Genomic DNA, 15,468 nt, shown 5'->3' with positions numbered 1-15,468 from the left:
GGAGGCCAGGAGAAGCATCCAAGATGGCGGAGTGTTGAAAGAGAAGCCAGTTTGTGCAGTTTGTTTAGAGAGAAGGAGATGGGAAACAAGAGGTAAATAAGGCTAGTGAGCGAGAAACCTTTGATTCTAGGAAACTTGGATAAGTCAGTAGCTTTGTGAGCACTGAATAAGTGGGTTTTGAAGCCCAGTGTGTGTTTTTACTTGCTTGCTCGTGCAAGCTAGGTTTAAAGCTAATGGCCCACCAGTTACTGGCTTCATTGTTTCATTACAGTCTGTCCGAATCTAATGCGAACCTGCATGGGCCAGGTGGTTGTGATGGTGGCCGTGCCTACTGGCTTCACAATTGGTTTAAAGGTTTTAATTTCTAGACTGTTAAATAAGGCAGAACAGGGGCTGTACAGCCAGTAGCCACGGCCACCATCACAGCCACCTGGCCCATGAGGTTCGCATTTGATTTGGACAGACGGTAATGAAACGACGGAGCCAAGAACTGGTGGGCCATTACCTTTAATCCTAGCTTGCACCCAGCGGGCAAGAAATACACACAGTGGGAAAACACTTCCCTTTCCATTCAGGGCTCCCAAAGCCACTGACTTATCTGAGTTTTCCTAGGATCAAAGGTTTATACGTCACCAGCCTTATTCAACTCTGTTCCCCATCTCCTTCTCTCTGCACAAACTGGCTTCTTCTTCAGCACTCCACCATCTTGGCTGCTCTCCTGGCCTCCTCTATGTGGCCTTTCTCTGATTGCCTCTCCTGCAGGGGTCCCTCTGCCCCACTTTATAGCGTAGAAATCAAAACCTTTAATCTAATATACAAATAAGGAAGTCTCTGATACAAAGTCACTTATCTGAGTCATAATGGGATTCCTCAAAAGGGTGAGAAAGGCTGTCTTAAAACCAAGCCTTAGGCGATAATGACCCTGCCTGCTTACAGCCTGTCCCCCACACCCAATGCAAACTATAAGCAAGCAAACCTATATATCATATTTATAAACTTATTTGACCAACAGGGGCTCTCTTGTTCAGATCTGCCATCAGCATTGCAGAGGAGAGGCAGCTAAGATGGCGAAGTGCAGAAGAAAAAGCCAGTTTGTGCAGAGTTTGTGCAGAGAGATGGAGATGGGGAATAAAGGTGAATAAGGCTGATGAGGTAGAAACTTTTGATTCTAGGAATATTCGGATGAGTCAGTGGCTTTGGGAGCCCTGAATAGAAAGGGAAATGTTTTCCCACTGTGTGTATTTCTTACTGGCCAGGTGCAAGCTAGGATTAAAGGTTATGGCCCACCAGTTCTAGGCTCCATTGTTTCATTACCATCTTTTTGAATCAAACGCAAATCTGTGTTGGCCTGTCAGCTGTGATGTTGGCCATGGCTACTGGCCATACACTGTATTTATTTGATTTATTTCTGGGCTTTCAATTCTATTCCAATTATCTATATGTCTGTTTTTATTCCAGTACTGTAGAGAATCATCCATTTAACCTTGAACCCTCTATGACTGGATTGGGAAACTTTAGTTAAAAGCCCTGAGTGAATGTCTCTTGGATGCAAATACCAAGAAAGTGTGACTGATGAATCTCTGTGCAGACACAAAAGAATGCATGTGAACGGGCTTTAAAAAATTAGGCCAGAGGTTCTGGATTGCTCCTTCCTTTGTGCTTGTTAATTAGCAAAAGAAAAGAAATGTTCTGACCAAATTAGCCCTTTCTCCATGTCAGCAAAAAGTTCATTAGTCATTCTTTTCCCTGGTCACCTGTCCTCCCTCCCCTGTGATCCGGTTACCTCTGTTCTGCTTCTGATAATACAAGCTGAGGGAGAAGGAGATTCAGGAGGTCTCTCTTTGCCTCCCTTGGCAGGCCTCCCCCTCTTCCTCTTGAAATAAGTTTGTGTCTTGAGTAGGTTTTTCCACAGGACACTGGTAGTTCCCAGCGGGCTGGAGTACTGCACAGGACCATACAGTTTTGATTAGAAATGCTTTGTAATAAAGTTTGAAATTAGGAAGTATGTTGCCTTAAACTTTGATCTTCTTTCCTAGGATTGCTAAACCAGATTTTTGATGTTTGTTGAGTAGTAGCATTTTTCTGTAAACACATTTTACACACTTTGTAGATATCCTCTTAAAGGCCTGGGCTGAATAATTATCGTATTATTTAAGTAAGCTATTTTGTGCTACTATTCTTCATCGTTTATTAAGAATTAGATGACAATAACATACCTGTGAATTTGTTGCTTGATTTCATATTTACAGAATGTATGGAATCAGAGAAGGTAAAGGGATTAGTGAAATTATATATATATATATGAATTATATATGATAGATATATGAATAACGGGACAGCAAATCCTAGAGGAAAGAGGGGAGGGAGGTAAATGGGGTATAAAAAGGGACACAGGGGTGGGGGAGGGGGAGGGAGTTATACTCAGTGGAACACTTGAATCTATGTAAACACATTAAAAATTAATAATAAAAAATACAGAACAGGAAAAAGAAAACATTGTTTTTAATATTTCAACCATACTATACTACAGTATTTCTTTATTGAGTTTAATGTCCAGATCTTTAAATTACCTGTCTGAGAAACTATGTAATATACTTCAGTAGTACAAGCTATAAAATTAATGTACTTTTTTAAATTATAATAATTGATTCCTATATATCTTTAAAGCCAAGTAAACACATTTTTTTCCCTTTTGGTTTTTTTTTTTTAACTAAGGCTATTGCCTCTTTTTATTTATGCTGTCATTTTTGCTGTGGGAAAGGTAATGTTGTGATCTTAAAACAAGAATGAACATTGTGTGTCTTTTAAGTCTGCAGACCATTTAGGAGCTGCTTCCCAACCCAGTTTCCAAGTCACACCGGAAATCAGTCTTATTCTTTAATAGAAAATTCTGCAAATGATATCGAGATTGATCACTCATTTTATTCACCACGCATAGAGTTCTACTTTAAAGAAAATATATTTACCACCACTGAACATATTGGAAACATTTTGATTTAGGATTCAGATGAAATTGCAAAAGATAAGACATGTTTTCAGAAATGTCAATACCTTTACATTGTGATTTGATAGTTGAAGAATATTAGTGTATAATGTGACCCACTACCTAATTAGTTCACAAATCTCTAATGTTATTTTTTGCAGTTATTTTTAGGGTTTTTTTTGTGATGTTAATAACAGTTTGTGTGTGTGTGTGTGAGTGTACTGAGATAAAGGAAAGATAATTTCTAGTCTGTTTACATATAATTGAAATTATATGGTACTTTTCTTTCCCTGACTTGGACAATTCGTAGAAGGCATGGGTGTTGGGGGCCTGGGTGCAAAATGTGTGCATGGCCCGTAGCCATGGCCACTAACACAGCCGCCTGGCCCATGCAGGTTCTCATTGAATTTGGACAGATGGTAATGAAACAACGAAGCCAAGAACTGGTGGGCCATTACCTTTAAACCTAGCTCGCACCCAGTGGGCGAGAAATACACACAGTGGGAAAACACTTCCCTTTCCATTCAGGGTTCCCAAAGCCACTGACTCATACAAGTACTCCTAGAATCAAAGGCCCCACCAGCCTTATTCACCTCTGTTCCCCATCTCCCTCTCTCTACACAAACTGGCTTCTCCTTCAGCATTCCACCAGCTTGGCTGCCTCTCCTCTGCAATGTTGATGACACTATCTGAGCAAGAGAGCCCCTGGTCTGCCTCATCTTATAGTGTAGAAATTAAAGTCTTCAAGCCAATTTACAAATAAGGAAGTCTCTACTACAAAGCCACTTATCTGAGGCATAAATGGGATTCCTTATAAGAGCGCACTACTCCCTATCAAGCAACATTCAAGGGTGTGGAGAAAAGCTTAGTTTTGAGAAGATCTTAATATTAAAAGGGTGGGAAAGGCTTAGTCTTAAAACTATGCCTTAAGCCTGTGGTTCTAAAATATTTTGAAGTCGGGGTGCATTTAAAATCCTATAAATAATTGTAGGCGCACTATATACAAATTTGTGAGAAATATGTTATAACAATTAAGTCAAATATTAAAGAAAAAATATAAAGTCCAAGTGTGCTTTTATGGTAATTAATTGAAATAAATACAAAATTAAATTTATTCTGACATTAAAAAACATTTTTATGTTACATTTTTTTGTCATGCTTGTTAGAATTCTTAAAAGATAGGGGTTAAAAAATAAAAATAAAAAACAAAGTGTTATATATTTATATAGAGAGAGATATTCTTAGTAAGATTTAGTAAATTAAGCAGGTCCCAGAATGAATGTGTTACGTTTTTTCATTCTTGTGTTTCTGAGAAACATGAGCCTGATGTGTCCTAGAGAAATATTTGAGCATATATTTGAAAGGGAAACTCTCATTTCCTCATCATTAAATTGAAGAATTCCTTAATTTTTACTCTTAATTGTGTGGAGTGCAGGAAACCCAAACCATCCATATCATCTTTATACCAAACAAAAGATAGAAGAAACTTGCCTCCAGTCTTTCTGGGGAAGATGGGGGGTAGTATAAACAATCCAGCACCACAGCTTAACAGCCTTTTGCAACCTAATCCAGCAAGTGAGGTGGAGGGTTGGGCAGACTGTCAGCATACAGCCAATTCCCCACACTTCTGTCCCCCAAAAATCTAAACTCCAAAAACTTGTTGGTTCTTTGGTCCCCAACAGGCACAGATTTCTCTGGAATACCATAAGACACACCTGGAAATCTACTAGGGCACACCAGGTGCGCTCTGGCGCACACTTTGAGAACCACTGCCTTAGGCTATGAGGACCTTGCCAGTTTACAGCCTGCCTCCCACACCCAATGCAAACCACAAACAAGCAAACATATACATCATATTTACAAACTTATTTGACTAACAATATGAAAGGATTAAACAGAGGAATAAAATTCACAGATACAGACAACAGTATGGGCATGACAAGAGAGAAAAGGGGGAGAAAAAAGGGCAAAAGAGGGATAGGTGGTGATGGAAGGATACTTGACTTGGGGTGATAAACACACAATACAACATACAGATGATGAATTATAGAATTGTATGCCTAAAACCTATATTTTGATTAATCAATGTCACCCTGTTGGTCAAATAAGTTTGTAAATATGATATATATGTTTGCTCACTTATAGTTTGTATTGGGTGTGGGGACAGGCTGAAAGCAGGCAGGGTCATTATAGCCTATGGCTTAGTTTTAAGACTAAGCTTTTCCCCACACCCTTGACTGACTGCACGATGTGGGGTGGTGCACTCTCATGAGGAATCTCATTATGCCTCAGATAAGTGACTTTATATCAAAGACTTCCTGGTTTGTACATTGAATTAAAGGTTTTGATTTCTATACTATAAAGTGAGAAGATTGGGAGCTTGCTCTCTCTTGGTTCCTGAGATTAGCATTAGAGAGGAGAGCAGAGAAAGGCCATGTAGAGGAGGCCAGGAGAAGCAGCCAAGATGGTGGAGCGCTAAGGGAGAAGCCAGTTTGTGCAGAGTTTGTGCAGAGAGAAGGAGATAGGGAACAGAGGTGAATAAGGCTGGTGAGCTAGAAACCTTTGTTTCTAGGAATACTAGGATGAGTCAGTGGCTTTGGGAGCCCTGAATAGAAAGGGAAGTGTTTTCCCATTGTGTGCATTTCTTGCCCACCGGGTACAAGCTAGGATTAAAGCTAATGGCCCATCAGTTCTTGGTTCCATTGTTTCATTACCATCTGTTTCATTTCAAATGTGAACCTGCATGGGCCAGGCAGCTGTGATGGTAGCCTTGGCTACTGGCTTTACACACCCCAATAAGTTCAATAAAAATTATTTTCAAAGTGACATCTTTGTTCAAAGTTTTTAGATTTTACCATATATTTACCATATTTTAAAATTCTAAAATCATATATACAGTAATTTAGTATCTAGATTTGGTATAAACTTTTGTCATTGATCAAAAGCTATAAAAACGAATGTCTAACTCTTAAATTTAAATTTATTTTAGATTTTTTGTTAAGATGTCATGCATTTGTAGGTTTTCATTAGTACTCAAACACTAGTGACAGTGATTTCAATACTAGATTACCCTAGTAAACACCATATGGATACTAACTCCATAAATAAGTATAAGGAGAATTCAGAAAGGTTAACCAACAAATTTATTCTACCGAGGCTTTATTTTTATTTCATTTTGTTCTAAAAACCACAAGATCAAGTAGGTTTTATATTATGGACATTACACAGATATGAAAACTAAGGCACTGAAAATTTGAGTATTTACACAAGTCAACAAGCTAAAGTTGAATAAAAGATTAGAATCTAAGCATTTACCTCTACATTAACAATAGTTCACTATAAATCATGAAATCAGATATTATCGAGTCAGGAGTCTAGTGTGATTTTTTAATACTTTATTAAGAAAATATATTTTTAGATAAAAAATAAGTTAATGTGTGCATATATATCATTTGAATATCTTTTGAAACATATATTTAACCTTTAATCTTAATCTCTAGTTATATTTCAGTGTTCTAAAAATTTATGTTAGATTTACTATTATTTCAAAGAACTGGTTGGAAGTACTTGACAGTATTATAGGTTAATCCCTTTAAACTCATACAATCTTTCAAACTAGAGTAATAAATATTTAATGTCAGAATAGTTATATTACTTTTATTTGTGTTTAATTTAGATAATATCTGTATTCAATAAACTATTTAGAAAACATCAATATCAAAGGAAAGAAATGGCCACACAAAATTAAATCCAAAGTTTTCTAAAAGAATTATTATAGAGAAAATGATGAATTGGTAATTCTTATTATGGTTATAAAAAATAACTTTGGTTGAGTGATTCCAATGTACAAGCTATAGTTCTAAGTATTTTTCATAGATTAGATCAATTAATACAACTCTTTTCTGCGACAGATGCTATTACTATCATTTCACAAATGACGAAGCACACACAGGATTGTTGAGTACCTTGCTCAAGGTCACATAGATATTAAAGTGGCAGAGCTGAGATTTAATACCAGTTAAAATGTCTCCAGGCTGGCTCCCAAGCACCACAATTTCAGTACTGACTCTTTAGAGCCAAGACACATCTAAGATCACTGGTAGTTGCTTTTCAGAAAGCAGTTGTTTTTTTTTTTTTTAGGTTTTATTTTCTCTCTTTCTCTAAGTAGAATTATAGTAAAAACAGAGTAACTTCCAATTTTACTTTAGTATTTGTAGATATACCTTAACATTTTAATTTCAGCATAATATTAAAATACTTTCTACTTAAAAATCCAAGAACTATTATACAGCACACATAATTTCATTTTTATTTTTGATATTTAGTCTTAAGAAAAGACAATAGTTTCAGCATTGCAATATCACAGTAATGTTAGGCTATTGAAATGACTTACTATTTTTCAGGAATGTATCACTGCTGATTGTAAACAATTAAAGTTGAACATCTGTATAAATTTGGAGAGGAGTAAGGATTAGATTTTTGGTGGTTTGAGTTAAATTACCCATATCTTCAAGAACAAGAATAATTCAAGTAAAAATTGGTCTTCTCTAAAAATTATTGTTCCCATCAGTTGCACATGACAAAATTGAAGCTTAGAAAATGTAAATTCCTTGCTCACAATAATTTAGCTAATAACTGACAGAGCTAGAATTTACACTGATCATCACAACTCTACAGTTTTTTTTTACATGAAATATAAAGAAACATAAAAGCTACATTCTTAGTAAGATGTTTACAACATAAATATAGATGTGAATGTTGTTATTACAGTGTTACTATGAAATTTAGCTGGAGTAGAGAATCTTCAGTTATATCTGTGAGTGTCACATCATACAAACACAGGCATGCACAATAACAAGCAATTTGAAAAACACAGGTTCAATATGTTTTTCTTAGTGACACAGTACCAAAACAAAAAAAAACAAAAGGTTTGTGTCTATATGCATACATAATATATATATTTGTGCATACATGCCCTGGCCAGTTTGTTCAGTAGTAGAGCGTTGGCCAACCCAAGGATGTCCTGGGTTCGATTCCTGGTAAGGGCACACAGGAGAAGCGCCCATCTGCTTCTCCAGCCTTCCCCCCTCTTACTTCTCCTCTATCTCTTCTCCTTCCTTCTTGCAGTCAAAGCTCAAATAGAGCGAGTTTGCCCAGGCACTTAGGATGGCTCCATGGTCTCCACCACAGGTGCTAAAAAATGGCCCTGGTTGCAACAGAGCAAGAGCCCCAGATGGGCAGAGCATTGCCCCCTAGTAGGCTTGCTGGTTAGATCCCGGTTGGACACATGTGGAAGTCTGTCTCTGTCTCTACCTTCCCTCCTCTCACTAAATTAATATATATATATATATATATATATATATATATATATATATATATACACACACACATATATATATATGTGTGTGTGCATATGTAACTCACATTATTATATTTATTTCACACCTGAAAATTTTAAATCTTGATCTTAGTATAAACATTATTATAATATCTAAGTACCAGCATAACATTTATAGTAACAGAAAAATTAAATGTTAGTTATAGTATATTTCACTTTGTAAGTTACCTTATTTATAACTTTGATTTCTCTCAGTTAACTCTATTAGGAATACTTTTACTTTTTTATAATCATTTTAAATGACAAGCAAATAGTATAAAAATCCTGTTTAACACACACACACACACACACACACACACACACACACACACACACGTGCATGCTCACATACCCCACAAACATGATTTTTAAAAGCATTTCATTTACTTTAGTTGCATTTTGACTTTATGAGCATTTTATTTTTATGATGGTTCAATAACTTTGTTAAGCTATAATATTATCAGAAAACTCATTATAAATTGGTTAATTATATTCTTTCAAACTTACCCAAGAAACATATTCAAAAATTGTCATAGTTTAACTCATTTTGTTAAAGAAAGCTAGTAACATGACCCTCAGCCTTTCAGTGTTTATTCAATATACTCTTTTATCACAAGAAAATATAAAATATATACTTAGATAGAAATTATACACACAAATTCTAAAAAAAAATATCAAATATGAAACAGCCTAAAATAACTTATTTAAAGATTATAGAATATAATCCAAAACAAAATAAAAATAAATAAATAAATAACTCTGCTGAGCATTTTACCCTTTAGGATAAACAAAGGTGAAATTAAGAATTTATTGGTTTGTTCTCTTTTCATAATTTACATCACTTATGTATTATTTGTACCATTGTAATAAGAAGACAAATTGGTTTCCTAATAGGTTCCCTGAAGAATTTTATCAAATTAACTGTGTCTCATTTTTTCCAGCCCAGCCATTTTCTATCTATTACATCAATATAATATGATTCACCCTTAGGGAAGTTGTACTGAAACCAGACAACTTAATCATATAGATGAATAAGTGTTAAGTGATTTACTGGTTTTTAAAAAATACACACTTCACTTTTAAAAGGGAAAGCTTTAATTGTTCCTAAAATTTAATCACTTATTTTTTTTTTCTTGGGTATATGTTAATTTCTACCGACATTTTTATACTCTTAATAATTTAAAATTATTAACATGGTTAGGAGAGCAAAGTTAGTTCTTAGGTAGATATTTACTATTCTTCATCTTGGTCAGAAAAATACAGAAAAACTGATTTCATTTCCCTATACATTTTAACATGGTTTAATCAGATTCTAACAACAACAAAAAATATGTATACAAGAAAATAGAAGTTCTACCATTCAGTTTCTCTGTAACTTTAGATAAGCTACAACTTTGGAGACTCACTTTCTTCACCAATACAATGAAACTAATAGTAATCTAACAAGATATCAAATAGCAAACTATCAAAAGAAGTCATATTTATAAATATAGATCTTAATCTGTATATGTGCTTTGTAGTTATAACATATTTTTAATTTATTTTTTTAATTTTTCCATTGATTTGAGAGAGAGAAGAAGAAGAGAAAGAAAGAGGGGAAGGAAGAGGGAGAGAGAAGCATCAACTTGTTTCATTTAGCTGTTCCATTTAGTTGTATACTCGTTGATTGCTTCTTATATATGCCCTGACCAAGGGTTGGACTCATGACCTCTGGCACACCAGAATGATGCTGTATTCACAGGGTCATAACTCTTATGTTAAATACAAACATTCTAGAACTGAGCTGGGTAAGGGTGAGGCTGGACAGTAGAGGAGAAAGCCTTTGGCTGAGGTCCTGGAAGGGCCTGGTGTGGATAGGAGTAACTCAGGATGACTTGGGCAGTTATATGTACTGTGCATTATGGAAACAAACAAAATAATGACCGACATTCATTTCCCAACTAAGAAGAATCATTACTCAAAAAAAGTGCATTCCATTCTTAGCAGGGACTTCTTGTATGGAATGAGGTTTTCAGTAGACAATTCAGCACATAGCACAGAGGTTGCTTGCACAGGAAAGAGTTGTATTAGTTTTTTTTTTTAATTTTTTTTTATTTATTCATTTTTAGAGAGGAGAGAGAGAGGGAGAGAGAAAAACAGAAAGAGAAAAGGGGGAAGGAGCTGGAAGCATCAACTCCCATATGTGCCTTGACCAGGTAAGCCCAGGGTTTCGAACCGGAGACCTCAGCATTTCCAGGTCGACACTTTATCCACTGCGCCACCACAGGTCAGGCCTGTATTGGTTTTTGGGTAAGTGCTGTGGTCTACTGGGGAGTCCCTACACAATATTCCTCCTGGCAGTGTTTTTGATTAAAAGCATTCAAATTCATTGGGAATGATTATATGACTCTTAAGTGGCCTAAGAGAACAAAAGATATTTGATTTCATAGTGGTGATGGGGAGTTTAGTTCTCCATGGGGATTACTCATGCTATTCCAACAAAACACCAATTTCATAGACAAGCACACACTTCCCAAGTCAAGGAGTTTGACTCAAATGAGAAATACTAGGAATAAATGAATTATGTTAAGCTACTGGGTAAAACAGTAGTTGGTAAACTAGAATAGATGAAATTCAATATATGCTGCATGGTATTTATGTATATCTTAAAAACAATTTTAAAAACAGACATATATTTACCATATAGATGTATTCAAATATATTACTAAAACAAAATTTAAAAATATTTTAAACAAAATAAAAGCCAAATCATTTTACTAAATCCAAACCTGATAATAATTAACATGTACATAACAACATAGCTAAGCCAATTTTCACATTTCTTCTGAGAAATATAATTTCAAGTTTGTTTGTTTTTTTCATTCTAGTCTTGTTACTACTAACTTCTATAGCTTGGATACAAAGATTGAGAATATTCTTAGGAATCTGATGCAAAGTTGTAATATTAAAGTGAAGAGAGTCCAATTAAGCTCTAATTGAGCTATTGGTGGTAAATTAATTATATTGCAATACATTTGAAGATTAAGATTAGCAAAGTTTGATGCCCTGGCTGATGTAAATACAGGGCAACACTGCCATAAATTATCTTTGAAGAGCTTTCAAAATGACATAGTCAGAGCTCCTTTCCCTTGAAATTTTCAATCCCTTGAAATTTCACAAGAGAAGAAAATTATATATACAGGTTTATAAGGATTACACGGAAACAAAACAAGCCTCTCCTTTGAGCATAAACGAATTTATTTATTCAATATAATGTCAGTGTGCTTGTTTGCAATCAGAGTACTGAATCACATTTGTATCATAATTTATAGTTAGATTGGAAATTCACAGGAACTCACAGAAATCTGTACCTAATTATTTATTACATCAATATCAAAGTAATATAGTAAAGAGGAAAAATGGTTCTAGAACTATATCTGAAACTTATAGAAAAGGTTAAAACATCTATCTACTCTGAACATTGTTTAATAGTTTCCTCTTTTCCTGATCATATAGCAACTTGACTATTGTACTAATAGAGACATCAATCATATCACATGAAGTTAATTCAATAACATTTAACTTTCTCAGATTGCTAAAAGAGACAACTCAAAATTAAATGCAATCTTATATCAATGAATATATTTTTTAACTAGTACTTATTGAAGTGTGCATAATTTGGGCTGGATTGGGAAGAATGGTTCACAGAGGAAAGGAGAAGACACTATGAAACAGCACCTAGGTTTGAACAAGAAATAAGGCTCAATAGAATAATAAAAAGATATTTATAGCCTTGATGTTTGTTTTTGGTTTGCTTATTTTGATTGTAAAATATGTACTCAGACAGGTAAACAAGTAAACAAGTAATGTAAACTCAAATATTAGTAATTATCATAAAAATAAAAGAGAGCTAGTAAGTTCAAGTGGCAAATAAAGAGCTAAGGTATGAATGAGTCCAGAACCAAGAATAATGACAAATAAAATGAGACTTGCAAACACCTGAAGAAAGAAGCTTTAGGCAAAATACTCAGAGCCCTGAGAATTTTAATGAGAGAATGAGGTTTTAATGCTAAAGGAATGGAAAAACAGACCAAATAGACAAAAGGAGAGCCAATCTGGGGAGAAAATGATGGGAGGAAGTGCAAGATTGATGAAGAAGCCAGAGACACTGTCTTTGTGCGACATTTGGGATTTACTCTTAAAATCACTTGAGAATTCATTCATTGGGATGTTCAAAAGTGGCTTTGGCATGATATGACTTGCCTTTTTTAGAAGATCATTCTGAGTGCAAAGCTGGAAACAGAGAAGTAGTGTCTAGAAACCTGCTACCTTACAGGTGAGAGATGAAAATGGCTTGGATACAGTAGCAGTGGAGGATGTGATGGGAAGGGATCAAATCTGATACGTATATTGAAGATGTTGGCTACAGGACCAACTGAGAGATGGAATGAGAGATAGAAAAGCAAGAATGGGGTAAACAATAGTTTCCGAGTTTTAATCTGAGTAGCTCAGAAAAAAAATATTTCAATTTATGTAGAACTATATTTTTTGTAACATCTCCAAAAAATTATTCTGAGGGGGGCAATTATTTGTAACATTCTTAACTGCTGCATTATACTTAACTGCATGGAATGCTACCTCCTCCCAGTTTCACACCCCTTTCATCAGTCTAACTCAGCGGTTCTCAACCTATGGGTCGCGATCCCGGTGGGGGCCGCCATCAGAAATGACATATGGCTATAGGCGACCCCTGTGTTTTGGTTGTTCGACCCCCGCCAGGGTCGCGACCCACAGGTTGAGAACCGCTGGTCTAACTGCTGCTTGTTCTTTCTACTCAGTATAAATATCTTTCAACAGATTTTTTTCTGCAAGTCTACATAAGAATTAAGACATTTATCTCAGTTTTTATTACTCATTTTTTAAATTTAACAATTTAAAGTTTGGATCCCTGTTGGGCAAATAAGTTTATAAAATGTGATTTTTATGTTTGTTCATTTTTATTGTTAAATATGGCCACTTCCCCGGTAAATGGTGCTGCCAGGTGAAACTGCTAATTACCTTCCTGCTTGGGAAGGGCGATTGTTATGCTAATGTTGCTGGAGGAGGGGTTTGTATGCCAAGAAAAGTTTGTGAGGAAGAAGGAGGAAGAAGAAGCCAAGATGGAAAGGAAGGAGAGAAAAGACAGTTTTGCAGAGTTAGAAGCCATGTTGGCAAATGGGGAACCAGAGGTGACTGAGCTGGTTGGGGCCTTTGATTCTAGGAAAACCCAGATGTGTCAGTAGCTTTGTGAGCTCTGAATGAGTGGATTTTGGAGCCCTCTGTGTTTTTACTTGCCTGCCAGATGCGAGCCTAGAATAAAGGAATAGCCCACCAGTTTTTAGCTCCGCAGTTTCTTTACCATCTGCCCGAATCTAATGGGAACCTGCATGGTAATGGTGATGGCCGCGACTACTGGGCCTCCAATCACCAATTAAAAGTTTGAGAAAGTCAGGGACTGTATCTGCTATGTGCACAGATTATTTTCAATAGTAGGATCTTGAAATGGAAAGTCAATACATGTTTTATTGAGGTACGAGGTACTTTTCACTTGTCTCTCCTCCAATTTTCTCCAGGCCTTTATATGCTAGGATACTTTATATCCTAGCATCTGTTTCTATCAATTTTTGTCTCTTCCATTGACTGTCAAGTGCCAATCAGTTAAATATTGGGAGGAAGAGGTTTTTAGCTTAATTTTTAGTCAAGTAACAATTTAAAGTTCTTCTGAGTAACCATTTATACCCTACTCTGAAAGTCAATGATTTACATGCATGACTCACTATCATAAAACTGGATTTAGGGAGTCCTTGCTATTGCTGGGTATTATAATAGGCACTGAGTATAACATATTGAGCTAGAGAAGACAGAAGTTCTGCCATCATGCAAACCAAATTCAAAGGAAGAGACAGATTAATCAAATAATTCCATAAAATACCCTGACCTCCAGTCTACCCTAGCTTACCTCTTCCATATACACTGCCTTGAAAAGCTTTAGCCTGGAATTCTAATTCTAATTCTCATTTCCAATCCACAAATTCTTCCACCTTTATCATTCTACTGGCTCAGCTATGTAAATACACTGAGCTATCTGGTACATGGCCACATATTTTACTACTAGAAGAGTGCTTTGCTCCTGGCTTCATCCCTCTCTCTTCCTTTGTTATCCCATGGGGCTACTCTCTTGCCTAGAGCTTTATCTCTTTCAACTGTGCCTTCAGCCACAAATTTTTACTAAACCCCAATCTGTAATACAGTTACATAGCTTTCATTTCTATGTCAATGGGTGCATCTGAACAGTGCTGGAGAAAATCTAATAAAATGTTTAACTGGTGATTTTGCAAATGTTTAGTTTCCCATCTCCATTGGGACCAATATTGTTCAGGAGACTTTTTGTGTGTTCCTTATCTGCTCTTTCTCATTTCCACCCTCTCTAGGAATCTTCCTTAATATTGTTTCCTAGTCTCTTAGCAGATTTATTTTTTTTTTAATTTTTGGAACATTTGGTGTAGCACAAGTGAAACTTTTGACTTATTACTCTGGTCCCTGCATACCTACCTATCATCACAAACTTCCCCACTGCCTTCATTTCTATTCTAGTCGAATAGATGGATACTTCCCCTCTCCCTTCGCATCATAGCACTATATTTATGGTTTACACAAGTGCTACCTTACAAGCCTCATAAGTGCTTTCTCAGCTCATAAACTTTTCTTTTTGAGTCATCATACATTTTACCACCAGATTAACCTTATAAAACATATTACACTGGGTTACATCCATGTACAAAAACTTCCAAAAGTCACTTTAGACCTTCAGTATATTTCTCAATTTTTTCATCTGGTTACTTAAAACTCTGAAACCTAACCTAATGGTAACTATAGTTGTTTTCTTTATAACTATTATTGTAACAGGAACTCCCAATTAATAGATCTTTTGATTTTTCCCCCCAAATTATGTTTTGTTTTATTTTAAAACTTATTTATTCAGTTTCTTAAAAGTGTTATTTATTCATTTTTAGAGAGGCTGGGTAGGGGGAAAGAGAAAAGGGTAGGAGAAGGAATAAAAAACATCTACTCCCATATGTGCCTTGTCCAG

The 15,468-nt window shown here is 35.6% G+C and overlaps 1 protein-coding gene across 4 annotated transcripts in view; it reads right to left on the bottom strand.

Moving 5' to 3' along the window:
* FSTL5 (follistatin like 5) overlaps positions 1 to 15,468 on the bottom strand; it is a 703,822-nt gene that overhangs the window by 401,717 nt on the left and 286,637 nt on the right. The window lies entirely within an intron of this gene.

Source organism: Saccopteryx leptura, chromosome 1 (genome assembly GCF_036850995.1).
Source record: "Saccopteryx leptura isolate mSacLep1 chromosome 1, mSacLep1_pri_phased_curated, whole genome shotgun sequence".
NCBI classification, from domain to species: domain Eukaryota; kingdom Metazoa; phylum Chordata; class Mammalia; order Chiroptera; family Emballonuridae; genus Saccopteryx; species Saccopteryx leptura.
This window is presented reverse-complemented; position numbering and strand designations above follow the sequence as displayed.